The sequence below is a fragment of the Aotus nancymaae genome, unplaced genomic scaffold, assembly GCF_030222135.1.
Source record: "Aotus nancymaae isolate 86718 unplaced genomic scaffold, 86718_ANA_hifiasm-v0.15.2.pri h1tg000007l, whole genome shotgun sequence".
Lineage (NCBI taxonomy): Eukaryota > Metazoa > Chordata > Mammalia > Primates > Aotidae > Aotus > Aotus nancymaae.
This window is the reverse complement of record NW_026988418.1, coordinates 30,842,036-30,865,129: the sequence shown is the minus strand read 5'-3', so window position 1 is coordinate 30,865,129 and position 23,094 is coordinate 30,842,036. Positions and strand designations below refer to the sequence as shown.

General features: G+C 40.8%; 1 long non-coding RNA gene across 1 annotated transcript in view; it reads right to left on the bottom strand.

Annotated features, from left to right (window-relative positions):
• The window catches only part of LOC135272787 (uncharacterized), a 71,657-nt gene that overhangs the window by 13,372 nt on the left and 35,191 nt on the right, over positions 1 to 23,094 (bottom strand). The gene's annotated exons all lie outside the window — the stretch shown is intronic.

Here is a 23,094-nt window from a genome sequence, read left to right as displayed (position 1 = left end):
AAGCTATAAAGGTATTAAGCATCATTTAATTTTGCTTACCGAAGACACACAGCCTACCCAGGAACCAGACTTTATTGAAGACCTGCTTGGGAACAACAATTTTACATATCTTTGAGCTTACTCAGTCCTCTGTTTACCTTACAAAGCAGATAAAAATCCCAACTGACACCCAGGATAACTGAAGGTGAGAGAAGTTCAATAACGTGTCCACACCTGTACCAACCTTCATCCATCTGATTTGAAAGCTCATGATCTTTCAGCTACACCAAGCTATCCAATTGTTAGCATATTGTTAGATGACTGCTGACTTCTTTAGGAACAATTAGAACACTAAAGAAAAGTTTGAAAAATGTCAGTTATCCCTGGAACCAGAAAAATAATCTGCTATGTTCCCATTTTTAAAAATTGTTATTTCATCAAGAGGATTATGAGTCCTAAGCAGATCTATACTTTGACTATTTAAATTTGTGTATGTTGATATTCTAGTTCTCTAAGTTTTATGAGCAAAGAGGTGAAAGGGAAGTTAGCATGATTAGGACAGTTTCCACAAATAGACTGAACCTTCAACAACTGAACAGAAAAATGTACTGTTAGAGGGTTAAGAACAGGTAATTTAGTTGTGTGAACTATTGTCAACCTTCAAGGATCTGGGTATTTACTATCTTTGTATAAATGAAGCCAGTATTGGTATATTTACATTGAACTCCCAGAGAACTAATGTGTTATTTAATTTTATCCTTATTATATTGGAGATCACATTCAAATAGTGCAAGTATACCAAAGAGAACTCAAAAAACTTCCTGGCAATAGCTTGGTAGTTGAAAAATCCCACTGGAAGGATATAAAGATCATCTCTTTTTATTTCATAGGAAAAACTCAAGTGACCCGAAAGCCATTGTTCTTTGGAAATAGATCAAGAAACAAATAAATAGACTCTTCATGTGCCTCTTTGCTTGTGGAAGTTACAGAAATGGAAATCTGCACAATGGCTTCATTCCTTGCAGTTTGTGCATTAGCCTTCTCCAGGCTTGGAATAGGGTCACTGACGTAAATGATGCTAAATCATTATACCAAGCATTGCTTTAAATTTATCTGGCAGGATGAAGCAAAATGGTAACATTTTTCTCCTGAATGCCACGCCCTTGGTTGGGCCTTAATTTATTCCTTTTCCCTCATGTGCATCTTGAGTGTCAATGCCGGCAGGCCATACCTTCTATTTATTTCTCAGACTGCTTTTCTTGGCTATCCCCCCATGAAAAGACCAAGTTCAAGGCTTGAGCCTCTCTGGCCCAAACGATGGCCACTGCTGCCATGCTGTTCCCTTGTTTTCCTCTCTTACTCACCAGTCTACTTTCTGTAGGGCTGCCAGAAGTATCTTATTACAAATTTATCAAATCAGGTTACATCACGGCCGAGATCCTTTCTATGGCTTCTTGTTAACTGTGGGACGAAGTCCAGGCTACTTAGCATAGCATATAATCTGGCCTTTGCTGACCTCACTGGTGTCATTTCCTGCTCATAAAATACTTATTCTCCAGGTACTTCTTGTTCCAGCAATACTGAAGCATTTATGGTGCCCAGCAGGTCTGGCTTCATGGATGTGCAACCTATGCTGTTTGACAGGGCCCTGAGCTTAGAAGGGCTCCATTTCATTTAATGCTCTACTATAACTACTCTGAACTAATTCTCTCACACACACACACAAAAAAACCCACGTCTTCATGCTGGCCAGGTACGGTGGCTCATGCCTGTAATTTCAGCACTGTGAGAGGCTGAGATGGAAGGATTGCTTGAGACGAGGATTTTGAGACCAGCCTGGTCAACACAGTGAGACCCCACCTCACTTATATGCCTTTGCATATGTTCCCTCTCCCCACATCTTCATTTTGCACAAGGTCCTGCAAATTATATAGCCAGCCCTGCTGCCCAGATGTCATCTTGGTTCACGCCTCTGTGTGCTGTTTCACTCCTCTGTCTGCCTAGTCTATCTTTCCCTTCACTCCATTTCCTGTGCTCTTCTTTGTCTTCCAAACCTAATTTGAAGTCCACTTCTTTAGTGAAAGCTTCCCTGATCATTTGTCCCTCCACTCCCTACCACATTAATCACTCTCTCCTCTATCCCACCCCTCTATATTGAACCTACATCTATTATAGTACTTCTAAGCACAGAATCTACCTTGAAGGGTTGGTGCTGTGAGGCTTGAATAAGATAATACATGTAAAATGCTTAGAGCAATGCCTGGCTCATAATAAATGTACCTGTTCTTATGTATTATTCTTTTTAGCATTCCCAGAACCTAGTAGAGTGACTAGACCATTTATTCTTAGACATTTATTAAATACCTACTGTATGCCAGGCTCTGTGGTGGCTTCCTCAGACACAAAGTAAAATAAGGCATATCCTTTACTCTCAAAGAATTTAACTTTACTCTAGAAGAGGGATGAGCTACTAATAATCATGGTCCAGTAAAAAAAAAAAAAAAAATGCTAAGTGTCAGGTACTTCAAGAGCACAGAAGAAAGGTAGTGGTATAAAACTGAGAAGTTGAAGCTTCATCTGAATTATGCAGGATGAGTGGGAGTTACCTAAACATGGAAAAGGAGGAAGATTACTCTAGGAAGAGAGAACATATGCAAAGGCACATAAGTGTAAAAAGTCTTGCATGTTTAGTGAACACATGTCATTCTATGTGACTGGAGCAAATGGCGTTTGGTGAAGTTCTGGAATGCTAGATCATCAGGACGGACTAGAAAATAGATTTTCACTCTGGTCTATTGGTGGTGGCTGCCTAGAACATTGTGTTGCAAAGGATTCTGAAGCCATGGCCAGTCTCAGCGGGAGACAGTGATAGGATACATTAATTCCCTTTGTTGTGGGAGCATGGGAGCCTGCATGTCATCTATCTGCCATTTTGATGGATTATATAGGGCCTCTTATTCTGTATTAAGAAGCTTGGATTTTATCCTGAAAGCTATAGGGAATTACTGAAAGATTTTAAGCATGGGAGTGACGTGATCATATTACACAGTAGGTGCTCCATAAATGTTTGTTGAACTATGAATCCCATTTTACCTATTAATGATTTAGTGTATCAAATAGCACTCAAATGATCTGAACCCAGCAAATAAACCATGTATAATGGAGCCTATCATGCTGAGAGGCTCTGTGCTAAGTGCAGAAAGAATTAGAATAACATCTAAAGGTGCTTAACATGCTCCCATGGTGTGGCTTACACAGGAAAACAGTCTGCTTCACACTACAGTTTTAATCGGAGGATTAAAGTGGTGTTAATAATTTATGCAGCTATATTGTTTCACGCTATGAGCTGGAGATATCCCAAAAGGAAGACTTTCAGGGGGCTGTTTGAACCTCTAACCTTCCTGCTGGTTACATATAGTGAGAAAATGATTGGAAGAAAGGAATTGCAATGTTTTTTAGATATAAATATATTAATATATATTTTCATAAATATTACTAATAGATATTTTATTTGTAACTAGGTGGGAAGTGCTCTGAAATGTGGGCTACTATTGCAAATAAATACCCAGACTTATTATCCTTGTTAAGAAAATAAATTAAAACCCTGTAAATTTGGCATTTGTTATCACCATTATTATCTTTTAACTGTCACTGGTAAAAGAATCTTGTGAGAATCTGTGCTTCTGAAAGAACACACAAAGTGAGGTTGTTTACTCAACACATTTAGTGTCATGGCCAAAGGCATGTATTTCTATTTATTCTTCCTTGATTCCAACGGGTCTTAGAGTAGCATGAAACAATGCAAATAATATAGTGAGGAAAAGTTAATTCAAAATAACTACAAAAGATGGAACAAAGAGAATTTTAATATAAGAAAATTCAGTGGGAATCTATGCATGAAACTAGTATACAACATGTAAGAAAATTATGTATCTCTAGATACTCAAGTCAACCAACTCTTTTATTTTTTATTTTTTTTTATTTTTATTTTTGAGACAGAGTCTTACTCTATCGCCTAGGCGGGAGTGCAGTGGCATGATTTCAGCTCACTGCAACCTTTGCCTGCCGGGTTCAAGCAATTCTCCTTACTCAGCTTCCAGAGTAGCTGGAATTACAGGCATGAGTCACCACACCCGGTTAATTTTTTGTATTTTTAGTAGAGATGGGGTTCCACTACCAGGCTGGTCTCGAACTCTTGACCTCAAGTGATCCACCCACTTCGGCCTCCCAAAGTGCTGGGATTACAGGCATGAGCCACCACACCCAGCCTTGTGTTCTTTTTGTGTACCAAAAACAAAACTGAAGTAATTAACCTTTCTGATTTAATTTTTATAAATAAAAAGACTGAAAGCAGATTTTTCAGATACTGCCTAAAAATGATTAAAAGAATCGACGGAGATACTGAAACTACTGCATCGATTAATTACTTCCCTCTTCTTTATGGGTCTATGTGCTTTGTCTTTGTAACTTTCTGGCATTATCCACCTTTGACTTCCTGTCATTATAAAGGCTGACAATGCTCATAGATCAGGATGAAAGAGTTTCGTCTTTGTGCAAATATTCTTTCTTGCAGTCACACATTTGTGGGGTTGGGAAGAAAGAATGTAGAATGCAAACAACTTGAACTGACAGTGTTTTTTTCTGTATTACTAACATCTAGCACAGTTTCTAATAGACGATTGATCCTTAATAATTCTGAGTTGAAAGAAGAAATGAAGCTTCACAGAACTTATTAGTCCTTAAAAAATGCCTAACCACTAAAGATGTATGCCAGTGTGATATCTTTATCATTACTTCTGATATACTTAATTCTTAATTTGCATGGTTGTATTACCTGAACATTTTGTTCTAAAAGCATCTAGGCTACAATGCAACCCTAAGAAGGTATGTTAGGAAGACAAGATGTGGAAATCAAAGAAAAATCAAAGAGAGGGCACTCAGTAATTCCTCTTCCTTTGCTGCTCCATTATTTATTGTTTTCCTAATTCATACCTTTGTGAAACAGGAAGACTTCTAAGTCCTCCAGCAAGACTCTCCCACTCCCACCCAGCTGCCTCTTACTCTCAAAAAGGATTTTTTAGCTTCCTTTTAGAAGCTTTAGAACACTCAAGAAGTTTGGGAAGGAAAGAGGAGACCACTGTTTTGTTGTTTTGGTTTTGATTTTTTTTTTTTTTTTAGTATCACTTTGTGCTGGGTGCTCTGCTAGGTAATTTAGCAGAGATTATATGATTTAGTCTTCACAGAAATCTTAACAGGCCAGTATGTTCCCAATTTATAAATCAAGAAACTGCTGCTCACAAAGATAACTGGCTTCAATGATTCAGCTGCAGGTTTATCCTCTACTGTGCAAGAGAGTACTTCTCCCACTCTCAAATCTTTGTGTTTGTTTGTTTTAATTGTTATCAAGAGCTTCTGTGCCCCATAATCGTGAGGACTTAGTATTCCTCCCCTGGAATGGGCATTAATATTATTTATATTTCCAATGTATCTGGCATTAACTGTTACCATAACAAATCAATCCAGTTGGCCAAGTACTTTACAATGGTCTATTGTTTGAGTAGAAAAAGGAAGCAACGGTAAGGATATAGAATAAATACTTTCTGTACTATCACAGACATGACAGATCTCTAGTTCCATGAGATGACCAATAGAATGTGTTGCTCAAATTGCCAATGCGATGATAATACTGATGATGAAAATGATGACAATAGTAATACACTCATTTCCTTAGCACCTAACATGTGCCAACAACCATTTTAAACATTCCTATTGTCTCATTTGACCTTCCTGATAAATATGTGAAGTAGGTGTTATTGTCCTTACTTTACGGATGAGAAAACTGAAGCTCAGAGTTGTAACTTGCCAAGTTCTTACAGTACTAAATGTCACAGCCGGGTTTGAACAAAGGTTTGATGCTCATCCCCACATAGCCTTCTATAGTAACAACTAACATGATGGTACATACTATCACTTAGATTTCAGTTGTGCTTTCATGTCTCTACCACAATTGTATTTGCTGGAATTCTTTTTGGAGTGTGTGTGTAGTATGTGGTTGTATGTATTTCTACTTTATAGGAGAATTCTACCAATAATTCCATGACTTTAATACGCTTCATGTCCAGGATATGCTGGTTTGTTGTGTAACTTTTCTGTAACTTATAATGCTCATTTCTGAGTCTTCAAAATACGCTATTCTCTCATTTTACTTCATTCATAAATCTATGTATGTATTTTTATATATTACAGAAAATACATGTGCATATAATCTCATTTGCATGATTTTACCTTTAAGGTGAAATGGTGTCCCCCCTCATAACCCAGCTTCCGCTACTTTTCACTCATCTGATAGGTGTTGATTCCCCGCTGTAAGTTAAATACTCTTGTTAGACATCTGGGACATTAAGATGTAAGAATGTGATTCCTATACTCAAGGAACTCATGATATCTGATTCTAGTTTATGTTTAAGGCACAGATAAGATTGATACTAAGTCTGTGGAATAGTCCAAGTTTAATTTGTGGAATATACCCAAGTATTATCCTTCCCCATCTTGCATAGAAACCCGACTGTGATATGGCAACAGTCTATAAAATACCTATGTTTACCATGCTAGAATAAGAGATGGCCAATAGCCTAAGGATGAATTCTAGTTAGCTTCTGCGTAAGAAATTTTCCCAAAGGCCAGGAACACAAGATGCTGAAGGGGTTCCAGAAACTAACAGAGAGATCACCTTTATAACTATTGGAAAGTTCTGTTACTTTAATTATGTTATCCAAGGCCTGGAAAAGCAGACCCTATATTCAAATCCTGGCTTCTTCAGCTTCTACCTGTATCATGTTGCTATGTTATACAACCCTCCCTGAACCTCAATATCCTTATTTGTAAAATGAAGATAATATCTTTTATTAGTTTGCTTATGTATTCATTCATCCAGAAAACATATTCTTAAATGCCTACTGCATCCCAGGCATTGAGCTAGGCACTAGATAAACAATGTGCAACAAGATAGCCACTGTCCCTACACTCGTGAACCTTATAGCCTGGCGAGAGACAGAGGCTGTAAATGAACAGGGCGCTATGATGAAGAATAAAGTGAGGCAATCTGCTTTTAAGATGGGTAGGTAGAGAAGGCCTCTCTGTGGATATGATATTGGCTGATATCTAAAGAATGCAAAAGACAAGCTTTGTAAATGGCAAGTGAAAAAAGTGTTTTAAGTAAAGGAAATTGTTCGTGCACAGGTCCTGAGCTAGTAAAGGAAGAGGTTGAGAAAGTAAAAGTAGTTTAGTAGATTGAAAAATGAAAAGTGGGGGCATTATACTAAAAAATGAACATTGTCTACCCTAAAACCCAGTAATTTCACTCATGGAATTTAACCTAGAAAAAGTCTTACATATGCCTACTAGGAGACATATATACAATACTCTTAATACCACTAATCTTTGTGATAGCACAAAATTAAAATTATCCAAACATGGACAAAAGAAAGGATAAGTTTTGGTATATTCACACAATGGAAGATTATACAGCAGTGAAATGAATGAATTATAGTTAGACCAATGCAGATGAATCTTATAAATAATACGTTGAGATGAAGGCTGAGTGGTTGTGGCCACGTTGCCGACCTCAAGCAGCCATTGGCTTTTCCACATGGAACCCAGGAGTTGGAGACACAGAATCTCCCTCCCCACTCCTGTTTCTGACTTTGTGAGAAATCTTCCCATCAAACACAATAGCTAGCAATGTTACCCACAAGTCAGAGCCTCACTCCATGAACCCCAGAGTATTATTGGGAACCTCAACACTCTTGTGGTCAGGAAGTCTGAGGTGGAAGCAATCTTTTCAAAGTATGGCAAAATTGTGGGTGGCTCTGTTCATAAGGGCTTTGCCTCCGTTTACTATGTTCATGAGAGAAATATCCAGGCTGCTGTGGCAGGAGAGGATGGCAGAATGATTGCTGGCCAAGTTTTAGATACTGATCTGGCTGCAGAGCTGAAGTGAACTGAGGAAAAGCCAGTGTGAGATGATCTGCAGCGATATATGGCTTCTCTTTCGACTTGGACTGTGGCTTTCGATGGGATTATTATGACAGGAAGCACAGTAATCAACATATGCCTCTCCTCCTCCTTCTCCTCCTCCTTCTAGTGCTTAGGCTGTAATGCCCGCAAAACTCCAGTGTGTATCAGGAAATACCTCACAGAGGGGCAAAAGTGGCTTCAATTCAAGAGTGGGCAGTGGGGATCTTCCAAATTGAAAGGAGATGACCTTCAAGCCATTAAGAAGAAATTGACCCAGATAAAACAAAAAGTGGATTCTCTACTAAAAATCTGGAAAAAATTGAAAAGGAGGAGAGCAAACAAGGAGTAGGGATGAAGAATGTGAAGTCAGATGACAGGTAGAGCAGCAGCTCCATGAAGTAAGGTGAGAGTAACGTGAAGATAGAGTCTGAGGGGCTACAGATGACTCTGGTGAGGAAGAGGACCTGCTGGATGACGATGATACTCAAGATGGGGGTGACCAACTGGAGATAATCAAAGATGATGAAAAAGAGGCTGAGGAAGAGGAGGATGACAGAGACAGCACCAACGGCAAGAATGACTTTTTTGTTTTTTTAGACAGAGTCTTGCTCTATCACCCAGGTTGGAGTGCAGTGATGCAATCTCAGCTCACTGCAACCTTTGCCTCCCAGGTTCAAGCAATTCTCCTGCCTCAGTCTCCCGAGCAGCTGGAATTACAGACACGTGCCACCATGCCCAGCTAACTTTTGTATGTTTTTTAGTAGAGACGGGATTTCGTCATGTTATTCAGGCTGGTCTCAAACTCCTGACCTCAGGTGATCTACCCACCTTGGCCTCCCAAAGTGCTGGGATTACAGGCATGAGCCACCACATCCAGCTGATAATGACTCTTAAGCACATGATGGGGTTTAGAAATCCTATCCTATTATTTCTTTACCTAGGCGCCTAAGATCAATTTCCTCACCTGATCCTCTCCCCTAGTATCTTCAGCACATGCTCACTGTTCTTCCCATCCTTGTCCTTCCCGTGTTCATTAATTCATATTGCCCCAAGCCTAGTCTCACTATCACTTCCTTTAAAGCTCCTAGTAGTTTTGTAAAGTCTTACCCTGTCATTTTTTCTTTTAATTTTGATATCTCTTTATGACTTATCGATAAAAAGGATGTATGGTTTTTATCAACTGTCTCCAAAATAATATCTTGTTATGCAGGGAGTACAGTTCTTTTCATTCATACCTGAGTTCAGTAGTTGCTTCCCTAACTGCAAAGGCAATCTCATTTAGTTCAGTAGCACGGGAGAACAACTTTGAGTTAGTAGTATGTGGGTTATACCCCACATAAGCATGCTGTGTGGGGCGGTGCAAACAAATGTAACAGAGTATTTTTGTGAATGAGAGTCGGCATGTCAAATGCATCCTCTAAAAAAAATTAGTGTAATAATCTTAAGATTTGTTTTCTAAAGTTCATACTGTGGGTATTTTTATGAACAGTCTGATGTTTAGGACCTTTTCCCCACAAAGTAAACAAGTCCTTATTAAAGCAGAAATTTGTAGAAAAATAAATAAATAGTACTTTGAATGGAGAAAAAATTATTATAAAAAACCCCAACTTACATATTATTTACCGTGCATTTAAAATAATCATAAAATACCCCAAAATTTAAAATATTATATTATAAAAGTATTTTTTAAAAGCAAAAGAACTGAAACTCCTGCTTCTAACCAAGATGTTAGAACAGACCACGAATGTACTCTTCTGCCTTAACAACTCGATAACTAAAAAAATACATGAAACAATGGTTTTTGGAAGCTGGACAATAGGCAGAGCAGAACTGTAATGCGTGAATGAAGAAAAACAAGGTGAGCTGTGTAACTGCACCAGTTTACCCCCTGAAGGGAGCTTTCAGGCAGTAGCACTGAAAACTGAATCCCAAACACAATCCAGTGGCAATGAAGAAAGCAAACTGGTGTTAGGGACAACAAGGCAGCCACAATTTACAGAGCAGAGTACTGTGGAGGAGGGAGCTGTACAGAAGCGCTCTAGGGTTCTGCAGAATGATCTATTTAACCCATTTATGACTGAGCTTGCAATTTTTTGAATTTGAAAAATCAGACCTTGGCAATGACATTAAGCAGGAGGATATAAATAACTTCCCACATGCTTAGCATTCCAATAATGGAACATTAGACATAAATGGGAGTGAGAGGGAATAACCTGAGGTCAGGGAAACATGTACTAGAAAGGAGCAGGCAGAACAATTCCTGGACCTCATCTAGGACTGGGAGATGTTCTTGCTTCTGCGAGTCAGAATGAAAAGATCTCGTGATGTATGGAGCATCGGTAGGAAACTAAGCAGTAAAACATCTTAGTAGTCAGCATTCCCGTTATTCATTCAAACACATGTTTTGCTTCTTTTGCTTTCCTCTCCTTCTGGGATTTCAGTTTCATGTAGGGTAGACTGTTTCAAGTGATCCCATATAAGTCTCTGAGATTCTGTTCATTTTTCTTCCATCTTTTCTATATTCTTCAGATTTGTAATTTCTATGAATCTATCTTTAAGGTCACTGACTTTCTTCTGAGAGATCAAATCTTCTGTTGAGTTCATCTAAAAAAAATTTCATTTCAGTAGAGTACTTTTCAGTTCTAGCAATTCCATTAGAGTCTTTTTTAAAAAATAAAATTTGTTTCTCTTGTGAGGTTTCCTGTTTGTTCACTCATTATTAGCATATTTTTCCTTAATTATTTGAACACATACATTTATGTGGATTATGATTGTGGTGGTGATTATATGATGGCATATATCTAGTAAAATTTGTTGCACTGTATTTTCTTTTAGACATGGGGTCTCACTATGTTGCCCCAGCTGGCTTCAAACTCCTGGGCTTAAGAAATTCTCCTGCCTCAGCCTCCCAAGTGGCTGGAACTACAGGCATGTGCCACTATGCCCTGCATGTACTTTTAAATTATGTGAATTTGCTGCATATAAGTTATATGCATATATATAGCAAATGTATATGCATACATATAGCAAATCTGATTAAGAAAAAATCAAAGGAGTGATAAAAACAAAATTTAGGATAGTGGTTACCTTTGGAGGGGATGCAGGGAGACAGAATCTGAGGGATGCCTGTAAGAACCTTAAATATTGGTGATGGTTATATAGTTTTTCTGTTAAATATTGGTAATGGTTATGTTTTCAATTAAAATGTAAAATAATAGGGAGAAATGAGCAAATGGGAAGAAGAAATATGGACACATATAGACAACCTCAGAAAATCAAGGTAGTAGCTAAGAATGTGATGTTAAGACTTTGTTTTTAAATATAGGAGATGCTAGAACATGTTATGCCAATGAGAATGACTTACTAGAGAGACAGAGAGAATAAGATGTAAGAGAAAGGGAACCAAAAAGGAACAAAATCTGTGGGAAAAGAGGGGACGGCTTCTACAGCAAGTGAAGGGATCAGCCTTTGATGGTGGGAGGGTCCCTTTCTGGATGGTAACAAGAGGGAAAAAGGAGAAAATGGGCCCAGACTCAGTTAATCTTAGGAACTCAGTGTTGGGAAGATGAAGCGAAAAATATCATTTTCTCAATAAAGTATAGTTGAGGCCATCAGCAGAAGTGGGGAGGAGTAGGAGGTTTGAGGAAAGTGTTTGAGATGGCCATCTGGAGAGGTCAGTGAGGACCCCAACATAGAACGCATGCTTAGTGCTAGGTACATAACACCCCTTCCTTCCACCTAGTGTGCCCACTTCAGCTAAACTCAATGCCTCTGTTGGTTGAGGGTTATTTACTCCTGTGGCTGTGGTCAGGAGGGAGAAGTGCTCGGTCAGTAGGTAATGAGTAAGAGTCAGCAGAGGAGGCAGCTGTCTTCCTGGCAGGCTCCTTACCCTGGATCTGTCATCGAAAACATTGCTGGAGATCTGTTTACAGCATTTTGCAATCCAAGAAGGGTAAGGGAGGCCTTCACTCTTCTTGCAGGAGACCTGTGAGTTTTGCTTGCTAATTTGATGTTTCTAGGTAGGCTATTGGGAAACAGTGTTTCCTCGGGTAGTTTCTGTTTGGGGCATTTGTATATGGTGCTATTTGATGTGTACTGAATTGATCAGTTGATTGCTCATTTTATTGTGCTTACACTCTGTGATATCCGGTACTATAACATATGTTATACGTGTGTGTACATACTATATATATAATATACTATAATAGTATTTCCTACTTAGACAGACCTCGTACTTTACCTTTCTGCCGGCCTGCCACTGTAGACACTTAATAAATATGGAATAAGCTAATCAATCCATGAAAATGTATTAATGTATTTATCAAATAGTTATTGTGGTGCTTGAGAGACAGGCTGTAGCAAGAAGTGCAGACAGGCACTGCCACCAACAATCTGTTAAGACGTACACATATTAAAGAGATAGTGTGGCGTAGTATCAACATACAGAATTTGGAGTTAAATTTAAAGTTTGTAGACGCTAACTAGATAAGTGACCTTGAGTGAATTGCTTTACTTTCTGTGCCTCAGTTTTCTTGTTTTTTATTTTCATTTATTCATTTTTAAAAAAATAAAGATGAGGTCTATGTTGCTCAGGCTGGTCTCAAACTCCTGAGCTCAAGTGATCCTCCCGCCTTGGCCTCCAAAAGTGCTAGTGTTATAGGCATGAGCTGCACACCTGACCAGTTTTATTTTTTTAAAAAAGTGGGGACTTGGATCACAGTAAGATATGAATAAGATGATACAGGTAAAATGACTAGCATAGTACCCAACCATAGTTGGAGCTTAATAAAATTAACCCTGTCACATGGAAATATCGTGTTAATTAAGTGCTACATTCTAGGTGCAGATGGTCATTTTCTCACATATCACATGGAAACACTGTAGTACATGTTATCTGTATTATTTCACTTGGTCATCATAATACTCCTGTGGGATGGGAGAATTTTTATGCCTATTTTACAGATGAGATTGTAAATGTAAAGAGATTAATTGATTTGCTCAAGGTCAGACAACTAGTAGATGGCAGAATTAAGAAATACAAACCCAGGCAGTCTTTTAACTAGATGTTAGTAATTGTAGTGGTGTTACTAGTACTCCTAGTGGCTCTGAGGGGTAGGATCTGAGTTTGGCTTTTAATCATAGCAAGATTTCTGTAGGCAGAGAGAGATGACGTCTTCCCAAAACAGAGGGCAATTGTGAGCAAAAGCTCAGAGTCTGGGCAGGTGCGGACTTGCTCACAGAATTAGGCCTTTTTGAACACTGCAGAGGGTCTGCCTTACAGGGAAATAGCATAAGATGGGGCCCAAAAGAATGAGTTAGGGTCTAATGTGGCAAGAAGTAAATCCTGGAATAAGACATTTGCTTTGATCTGGCATTCCAGCCTGGAACTCAGGATGTAGGCTAGGGTAGAAATGAAGATTTGGGATTTGTGTGCACACAGGTGATAAAAATGTCCATTTTACATTCTTACAGAACTTTAGCGTTTGCTTAATGCTTTCCCATCTGACGTTTTGCTAATCCTCACAATAACTTTCTCACTGGGATGGGCAGGGAACTCCTAGTAAGTGAGCTACCATGTGTGAAATGCCTGCTTCAGAGTGGGGACTTCATTAAGGTCACTTCCTTTTTTATAGACAAGACAATGAGAGTCAAAGATGTTAAGTAACTTGCCCAAGTTCACAGAGCTTCTAAACACTGGAGCTAGGACTTGAAAGCAACTCCTTTGCTCCCAGCGGATTCAGTTTTCCACACTTTCCATGGTAAGCCAAGTAATTATTTCTAACACAGAATTTGTTCAACAAATAATTCAATTGAGCTCCTACTGTATGTCTCACATAGTATCAGACTATAAGGATGCAAAGATAAATATCTTTACTTTTTTTTTTTTTGAAACAGAGTCTTGCTCTGAGCGCCCAGGCTGGAGAACAGTAGCATGATCTTGGCTCACTGCAACCTCCACCTCCCGGGTTCAAGCGATTAAACTGCCTCAGCCTCCCAAGTGGCTGGGATTACAGCCATGCACCATCACACCCTACAAATTTTTGTATTTTTAGTAGAGACATTATTTTCATGTTGGCCAGGCTGGTGTCGAACTCCTGCCTGACCTCAAGTGATCTCCTCACCTCAACCTCCCAAAGGGCTGGGATTATAGGCATGGGCCACTCCTGAGTTCAAGGGATCCCCCCGCCTCAGACTCCCCAGTAGTTGGGACTACAGGCACAGACCACCACACTCCACTTGTTTATGTATTTTACAAATATGCTCACAAACCATTGGGGAAAGTAGGCTTTACAGTTTCCCAAAAACCAGAATTTGACAAGTGCAGAGATGGTAGTGGGTGCACAAATGTTACAGAATGGGGGTGAGTGAGGAGAGGATGGCTTCACAGGCAAGGCAAAGGTTGATGTGAGCCACGTATACAAAATATACTCGTAATCATGGTCTGAGTCTCACACTTACCTCTCCCAGGATATCAAGTGTTAGTGGATATGCTGGAACTAATGAGCCTCCCAAAGGAAAAGCAGTGCAACAGAGAAGCAGGACAAGTGGACAGACATGGCAGCCCTGGAGCGCACCACCAGAGCTCCTTAGAGAGAACCAGAATGGGAGGAGTGTAGTCGCTGACAGCCTGTAGCTGCCGCCCCTTTGGGGTTCAACTACAGCGTTCCTACTGAGGCAACACTCGCCAGGCAACGTCAGAGCATAGCAAAGGTACTAGAGCCAGGTCATTCCTGCTCAACATGGGGGTCCTCTGATAAGCACTCTGCTCAGGGGCTCAGCAGCCTGGCCCACACTTTCTCAGAGGTGCACAGCAGCCTGGCACTCTTCCTAGCTGTCCTCCTTTCCCCTCTCCTACAGGTGGGATGACAGGTGCACCACCAAGCCTGGCTAATAATTTCAGAGATGAGTTCTCACTACATTGCTCAGGCTGGTCTCCAGCTCCTGGCTTCAAGGGATCCTCCTGCTGTGTGAGATTCTCCACACCTACTCCTGCTTCTCCTTCAGCTGACACAATAGTGTTAGAGAGGGAGAGAAATCCAGGGTAAAACTCTTTGGAAATGCCTTTGTTTCGTAAGTAAGGAAAGGAGGAGAAGGTGCACATCACGGAGGTAGCCCTGTGACTGAGACTAGAGCACATTTCAGGACGACAATTCCCAGATGGATCCTGAAGAGAAAATAAGGGTAACAAGAATACTCACAGCTACATGCCAGGAAGACAATCAGTGCTTAAGTAAATAAATAAATAAGGTGATAACTGAATGAAGGGACGAGATGGAGAACGATTAGGGTATTTAAAGCCCTAAACTCTCAGCTGGTTTAACCGAATAAAAGTTTGTTTTTCACTCACAGCAAGACCAGTTCTGTCTTCTCTACCTCAAGGCTTGTCCTTATAAAGCAAGAGTGTGCACTGATGCCCAAGAAGGGGAAGAGGGAAAGGGACATAGGTGGGAGGATTTTTAAGGGTCTGACCTAGCAGTGGCCTGCATCCCTTCTCTTCACACCTCATTTGCCAGAATCTAGGCAGATGGCCTCAATCTAAGAGGGAAGGTGGAGGAAAAATATCTGTGCCTGAGTGCCTAGGGAAGAAGAAAATAACACAAGAGTGGGCAAACCCATAGCATTACCTCTGCCACATGGAAAACGCCACCGCAGTGTTTTGCAATTAGGAATGCATTATAAACCCACATAAAGATTAATATATACATGGGGATGGGGTGGAGCATTTAGACCAGTTGAATATTTTAATAGAGTGAACAGACAGATTGCAAGGAGCGAGAGAAAATGGGAGGGATTGTCAGGAAGTGGAGGTAACAACGCGGCCTCCAGGAATCCTTAGGTGCCGTCCACCCACCAGCCTCTGATCCCAGGTTGAGAACTCCCCTCTCATCACTCATCTTGCCAACTGTATGTGAAGTGCTTGCTCTTTTCCTGAGGCTGTGAACGCTTCAACAAGGGGATGCTATGTGCTTCATGTCTGTTTCCCCAGCCTCCAGCACAGGGCCTGGCACAGAGTCACTGTCTGTTAGATGATCTGAAAACATTCACCACTCGGAGATTATGATTTAGGGGATCTGGAGTGGGGAACAGGCATCCATACTTTAAAAAAAATTATTTACTTAAAATTGTAAAATATATATAACATAAAACCTACCATTTTAGCTTTTTTTGAGATGATCTGGCTCTGTCATCTATGCTGGAGTACAGTGGCGTGATCATGGCTCACTGCAGCCTCAACCTTCTGGACTCAAGCAATCATACTGCCTCAGCTTCCTAAGCTGGGACCACAGGTGCATGCCACCACACCTGGCTAGTTTTTAATTTTTAATTTTAACTACTTTTAAGTATGCAGTTCAGTGGCATTAACTACACTCACATTGTACTTAATTGTACAGAACTTTTTTTTTCAAGTTGCAAAACTGAAACTCTATACCTATTAAACAATAACTCCCCATTCTCCCCTCCCCCATAGCCCTTGGCAACCACCATTCTACTTTCAGCTTCTGGATTTCACTATTCTAGATACCTGCCATAATTGGCATCATACAGCATTTGTACTTTTGTGACTAGTTTATTTCCCTTAACATCCTCAGATTCATTGATGTTGTAGCATGTGTCAGAATTTCCTTTCCTTTTAAGGCTGAATAATATTCATTGTATGGGCATACCACATTTCGTTGGTCCATTCATTGTGGACACTGGGGTTGCTTCCGTCTTTTGGCTATTGTGAATAATGCTTCTCTAAACACAGATGGACAAATATTTCTTCAAGATCCTCTTTTCAATCCTTTAGGGATTTCAATACTTTTTAAAGAAACTTCAGGTGATCTAAAACACAACTCAAGCAGAAAACCTCTCTTTCTTGTATAGGAGAAGAGAGTCAAGGGGATGACGAGGGATTTGGAAGAATATGCAACAGTGCACGGCTTGGAGGAGGCAGGCATGAGGAAGAGGGGGGAAACAGACGACTATGAATAGGAGAGGATCAGATTATGTAATTCCTGAAGTTGAGATGACGTCATCTGCTGACCGGAGCAGGGGTAAGGGAAAGAGAAGATTAGCTTACTGAAAGGGATCCAACTGGGAGATGATGGGAGGAGAGGTGATCAAAGTTTAAAGACAAGTAAAGGACCCAGGGGCATTTCTGCATTGGAGGAGAGTGGGTGGAAAGAGAAGGAAATTATTTTTATTAAAATCAAGCTCACTTGAGAGCAGACACTTAAAGTTTGTGGCAGCCCTGTGCAGCGGAACACGCCTGTAATCTCAGCACTTTGGGAGGCTGAGGGGGGTGGATCACGAGGTCAAGAGATTGAGACCATCTTGGCCAACATGGTAAAACCCTGTATCTACTAAAAATACAAAAATTAGCTGGGCGTGGTGATGCGTGCCTGCAATCCCAGCTACTTGGGAGGCTGAGGCAGGAGAATCGCTGGAACCTGGGAGGCAGAGGTTGCAGTGAGCTGAGATTGCACCACTGCACTCACTCCAGCCTGGGCAACAAAGCAAGACTCTGTCTCAAAAAAAAAAAAAAAAAAAAACAAAACAAAAAAACAAGTTTGTGGCAAGCATGCTTAGAAATGGGCAAAAAATAATTAGCAGGCTCTAGGCTGCCTGTGCTTCCCAGTGGACATGTGGCGGGCCAGGGCTCAGGGCTCAGGGCTCAGGGCTCCAAGACAAGGGAAAAAGGGAACATGGAAATGATCCAGGTTTGGAAATGGGCCAGAGGATGTGGCAGAAGGCTAAGGGAGGAGAGGGAGGCTAAATGCCAAGTGGTGCTGAGTACTGCATACCTAAACAAACCCGTGCCCTCACAGAAATTTCCTGGTAAAAACAGGGAGAGTCACTGTCACCTACATAGATACCATTTGGTGTTTCATCAAATCAATCAGATTGCCTTCCCTGAACCTGCCCTTGCCATGAGTCTCTCTATCCCTGGACGGACTGTCTTCCTAGCCACTGGCAACTTTCCTTATAGATCAAGATCTTCCTGGCTGTGTTCAGAAACCAGAATTCTCCCTTTGTCCTGACACATTGTTCCCTTACACTGCAGCCAGCAGCCCAATCCAGGGCCACCAGTAACAGATGTCTAACACCTCAGGGAGTCCCCTCAATGAGTCAATGGGGTGACTTTGCACTTCTAGAAGGCCTTGCCCTCCCTCCTGTATTATGGCAGCTGTGGGCTGAAGTGACAGTCCCCAGTGATCTCATTTTGAGCTCATCTTTATTTTTTTTTTAAAACAAAACAAGGTTTTAAAAACACTTGTCCTGGAAAAGCTATTCCCATCGTCCTCCCTTCCCCTTAGATGGCCCAATATGTCTTATTGATCTGGAACTTTCTTTATCCGGTACCTAATGGCTCATATGAAGCTTTGTTCCTATTTCCCTGTGATGCTCCTTTTACCCCCAAGCCTTTGTTGGCATTGTTCCACGTCTTTTCATTGCTTCGTGGGTCTCAGCTTTATCCCTGTATAATTGTTCAGACTCCCTCCTGCCTGCTCTGGGAAATCTGTCAGTTGCTGCCTGCTGTTTGCTGTCTGTTATCTTTTACTTGCTTCACTGGGCTTCTGGCTGCCCTCTGGACATTGCTGCCATTCTAGGACTAGATATAGATCTGCTTATTTTTCTAAGTAGCCTCTTAGACTAGAATTTTGCTGTCCACAGTTTATTGCCTTTTTCTCTCTCTCTTTTTTCCCCTCCTTGCAGGCATGTTAGCGGCTCTCCAGCAGGCAGGCAGCCTAAGGAAACCACCATCCTACTGGCATCCTTGACGTGTCCAAACTGATGGTGTCCTTCAGTTGCAAATGTGCAGACAGTCAGGCAAGGGGCCAGCTGACTCTGGAGCAGCCCAGTCCTCAGAGGATATGGAGGGAATTAACATTGTTTAACAAATGAAATAGACGAAGTTAACTGTAAAAGATATGAGGCTGGGTAAAGACGTCCCAGGAAGCATTCTCTTGTTCTCCCTTTTGTGCGTGCAGGGGAAATACTTCTGGGTGCCCTGTGGTTTCTGATTGCTAACGGAGAGTGAGGCCCTTCCAAGGCTCTTCTTGGAAATGCCTGGAACATTTTTTTCTGCATCTCTAGTTGGCTCCCACTTCACTCCAGCTTCTGGAGAGCTGCTGACCTTTGATCCCTTCTGTTTGCCTCTAGAAACTGGCGTAGGCCCTTGGCTTCCCAAGTTTGTACGTCAGCACACCCTGGGGACTTAGGTTGCTTCAGTTCTTGGCTGCCACATTCTAGCTTTGGTTCCATTTTGAACTAACCAGCCATAGGCACTGTGATCAGGCCTTCCCTCTGTCCAGGCCTTCAGGGACTACCACATTTGGTAAGTGGAGGGGATAGCAGAACAGAGTTCCAAGGAATATTTGAAGCTCATTTGTCCCTAGGTGGCAGGAATGTAAGAAGAGAGAATTTTCAAGAAGGGAATGGAAAGAGATTTAGAATAAGTTCTTTGCAATCTGAGTAAAAGAAATATAGGGGGGAAAAACTAGAGCATTAATGAAGTGGTTAAGAATACCATGAATCCGGCCGGGCGCGGTGGCTCAAGCCTGTAATCCCAGCACTTTGGGAGGCCGAGGCGGGTGGATCACGAGGTCAAGAGATCGAGACCATCCTGGTCGACATGGTGAAACCCCGTCTCTACTAATACAAAAAATTAGCTGGGCACGGTGGCGCGTGCCTGTAATCCCAGCTACTCAGGAGGCTGAGGCAGGAGAATTGCCTGAACCCAGGAGGCGGAGGTTGCGGTGAGCCGAGATCGCGCCATTGCACTCCAGCCTGGGTATCAAGAGCGAAACTCCGTCTCAAAAAAAAAAAAAAAAAAAAAAAAAAGAATACCATGAATCCAAAATTGGTCATTGATGGTTAAGAATACCATGAATCTAAAATTGGTAATTTTAATAAAAAATTCTACAATAGGGATAAATATTGGATGAAATATTGAAGTAGAACTTAAGAATCTGTGCGATGTAATAATAGTGACCCAGACCATCAGTTTACAATGGGCTTAAATGGTATTTAAGGTAAATGCCACTCCATGATCAAGAGAGTGAGGATGTCTGGCTTAACGCTTCCATTCTTTCAGTGACCTCTTTTACAGATACTTTTGTACAGCAGTCTGGTACCTGCATGGTGCTAGATGCCATGGAAGGTACAAAGAAGAACACATGGGGTCTGCCCTCAATGTAGCTAGGCACATAAAAAGTTAAGTTAGGATAAAGAAATGAAGAGTGTTTCAAGATAGTACATGAGTAAGTATCAGGTAACTACTATGGGCCTGCAAGAGGGAATACCCTTGTAGGCTGGAGGGATCACAGAGGGTTTATGGAAGAGACAGGCCTCAAAGGGACCTCAGTAAGTCAATAAAATTATAAGGGAAAAGACAAATTCTCAGGCTTAGTGATGATTTACTGAGTTCTTGTTATGTACGACAAACTGTGGAATAGCTGTCTCAGGTAGAAATTGACAAGGGCATATTGCTGTCTTCTAAAACCTCCACAGAGAAGAAGACAAGACTCAATGCCAGGCATCCCATTGCTGGCTGTTGGGGTTATTAGTCAGGCATGGTATGTTTCAGATGCTGTCCTTATTGTGGTACAGATCTGGAAGCTGCATTGTGGGCCCTGAAGAACAAAGGTATAGGTTTATGAGGCATTCAGCTTCCACTAATGGGATATTTAATTAACAGTGGCTTTCTCATAAAGATGTTTATTATTATCTCACATAACAAGGAGTCTACAGTTGCTGTAACCTCCCACATACATCACCAAGGGTCTAGGCTATTTCTTTTACTCTGCCATCTTCAGTGGGATTTTTTTTCATGTTCCCATAAGCTAACTTCCCCATGGGCCTAACACTGCAGTTGCAACTCCTCACAGAACTGCATTTCAAACATAAAGAAAGGGGCAAGGGCCAAACATGTTCTCCTTGTGAACTCTCTTCCTTTAGGGAGAAAGTCTTTGACAAAAGATTTACCCTGAAATTTCATTGGCCAGAAATAATTCATATGCCTACCCCTAGGCAATTACAGGCAAAGGTTTAAGCCAATCGTGATTCTTCCCTGGGCTGGCATAGATTGTACACAGCTTTGGTGAGATCTAGGGATTCCCATTTACTAACTGAATAAAACCAGAGTTCTGTTTGGAAGAGAAGAAAGTGAGGATGGTTGATGAGTAGGCAGTGAGTGGTATTTGCCATATTTACCATTAATGACTCCTGCCCATGTGGCTTCTCCACTGGCTGCAGCCAGCCCTTGACCTTGGTCTTCATTTACAACTTGGGATTTTTTCCCTCTTGAAAATTATTGTTCCTACACAACGGATCTGACACATGCAAGGAAGACAACTCAAAATTCCAATCAGTAAATCCTTATTCATAGAAAATCCGTTGGTCACGTCACATAAAACTGATGACTTGACATACCTTTATATATTTTAAGTTTTAAAAATGTTTTAAGTTAGGTACCATTTTTATGACTCCTTTGAACTAAACTGGCTAAAAATTAACCTACAGATCTCTAGTCTCAAGATAAGACTAGATAAGTCTTTAGACATATCCAGATAAGTTTTAGATAAAAAGGTTTCTTATATTGTAGTTATTATATTTTTTTTTGCCTGAATTCCCCATTGGATTGAAATCTAGAGGGCAGAGTTCAATAAGCTCTAAAACTGATTGATCCAATATAGTAACCACTAGCCACATATGGCTACTGAGCACTTGAAATGTGATTAATGAGATGGAGGAAATGAATTTTTCATTGTATTTTAATTTTAATTTAAAGTCTGATTTTGTTATTGAAAACTTTTAAGTATGCTTGGAATAATTCAGGTATGGGAATCTACTTTCTCAACTGCAAGCTGTATGAAACCTAAAAGAACTTGACTGTTTCCGATGAAAATGTAGTGTTTGAGTTGAGATGCGTCGTAAGTATAAAACATATGCTGGATTTTAAAGATGTAGTATGGTAAAAACGATACAAACAAATCTCTTAAATAATTTCTTATATTGACTAAATCTTGAAATGGCAATATTTCAAATATACTGGGTTAAAGAAAATATACTATTTAAATTAATTTTACCTGTTTCTTTTTACTGTGTTTTAAGGTGGCTGTTAGAAAATTCTAAATTACATGTGTGGCTTTTGTTATATTTCTGTTGGATAGCACTGCTGTAGTATATACTGAACACTCAAGTGTTTGTTGAATGAATGCTTAAGTGACTTGACCAAGGTACTCAGAAAGACTCAGGACTGAGTCCCAGGTTCCCTTTCTCTCCATGTCATCCTCCTTTCCACAATTCCTTGTGGCCTCCTCTATCCCATACTATGCTTCCTGGTCACACTCCTATACCCACTTGCAGGACAGAAACTTTCCCCATGGAGTGAGTTTTACAAATTTCAGTAGAGGGAGAAACATCTGGGTTGAGGGTGTGTAAAGCCACCAGCTTATGGAAAATGAAGCTCCCGTTGATAGAGAGAAGTAAGTGGTTTAGGGTGCTAAATCTCAGCTGACCCGTTTGTTTCATATTTTGCCCTTGCTGGGTGTCTTTTCTGAGATCACCAGTCAGTTCATTGAATGTTCTTGTTCTGAAAGTTCTCTTTTCATAAAGAAGGTGGTTTTACACTTCTGGGCAGATTTCTTGCTATCCCCAGGGCTCTAGTGACACAGAGCAGACAAGAGCAATGTAGGCGGAGCACAACGGGAGGAAAGCCGAGAACCAGCGACCACCCACGCTGCTCACCAGAGAAGCTCAGCCCTCCCCTGGCTCAGAGAGCAGTTGCTTTGTTAGACCCTGTACCAAAAGATTTGCTCTAACCCTGCTGAGACCATTGCCCCAGACTGTAATAATTACAGAACAGCACTTCGCACTGCTCTTCATAAAACATGCACGAAACCAGCTGGGCCTGTGAATCATCCACTGAGGTGAAAACACTGTAATTTCACATTTCCAATTTTTGATCCTCATGTTCAAGCTGACAGTACTTTTTTTTGAAGGATTTCATTCAAGAGACATTCACTCACCAAATATGCATTGGATACTTGCTATGTGTCAGGCAATATGAGATGCCAAGAAAAATAATACATGCTGATATATGGGTCTATA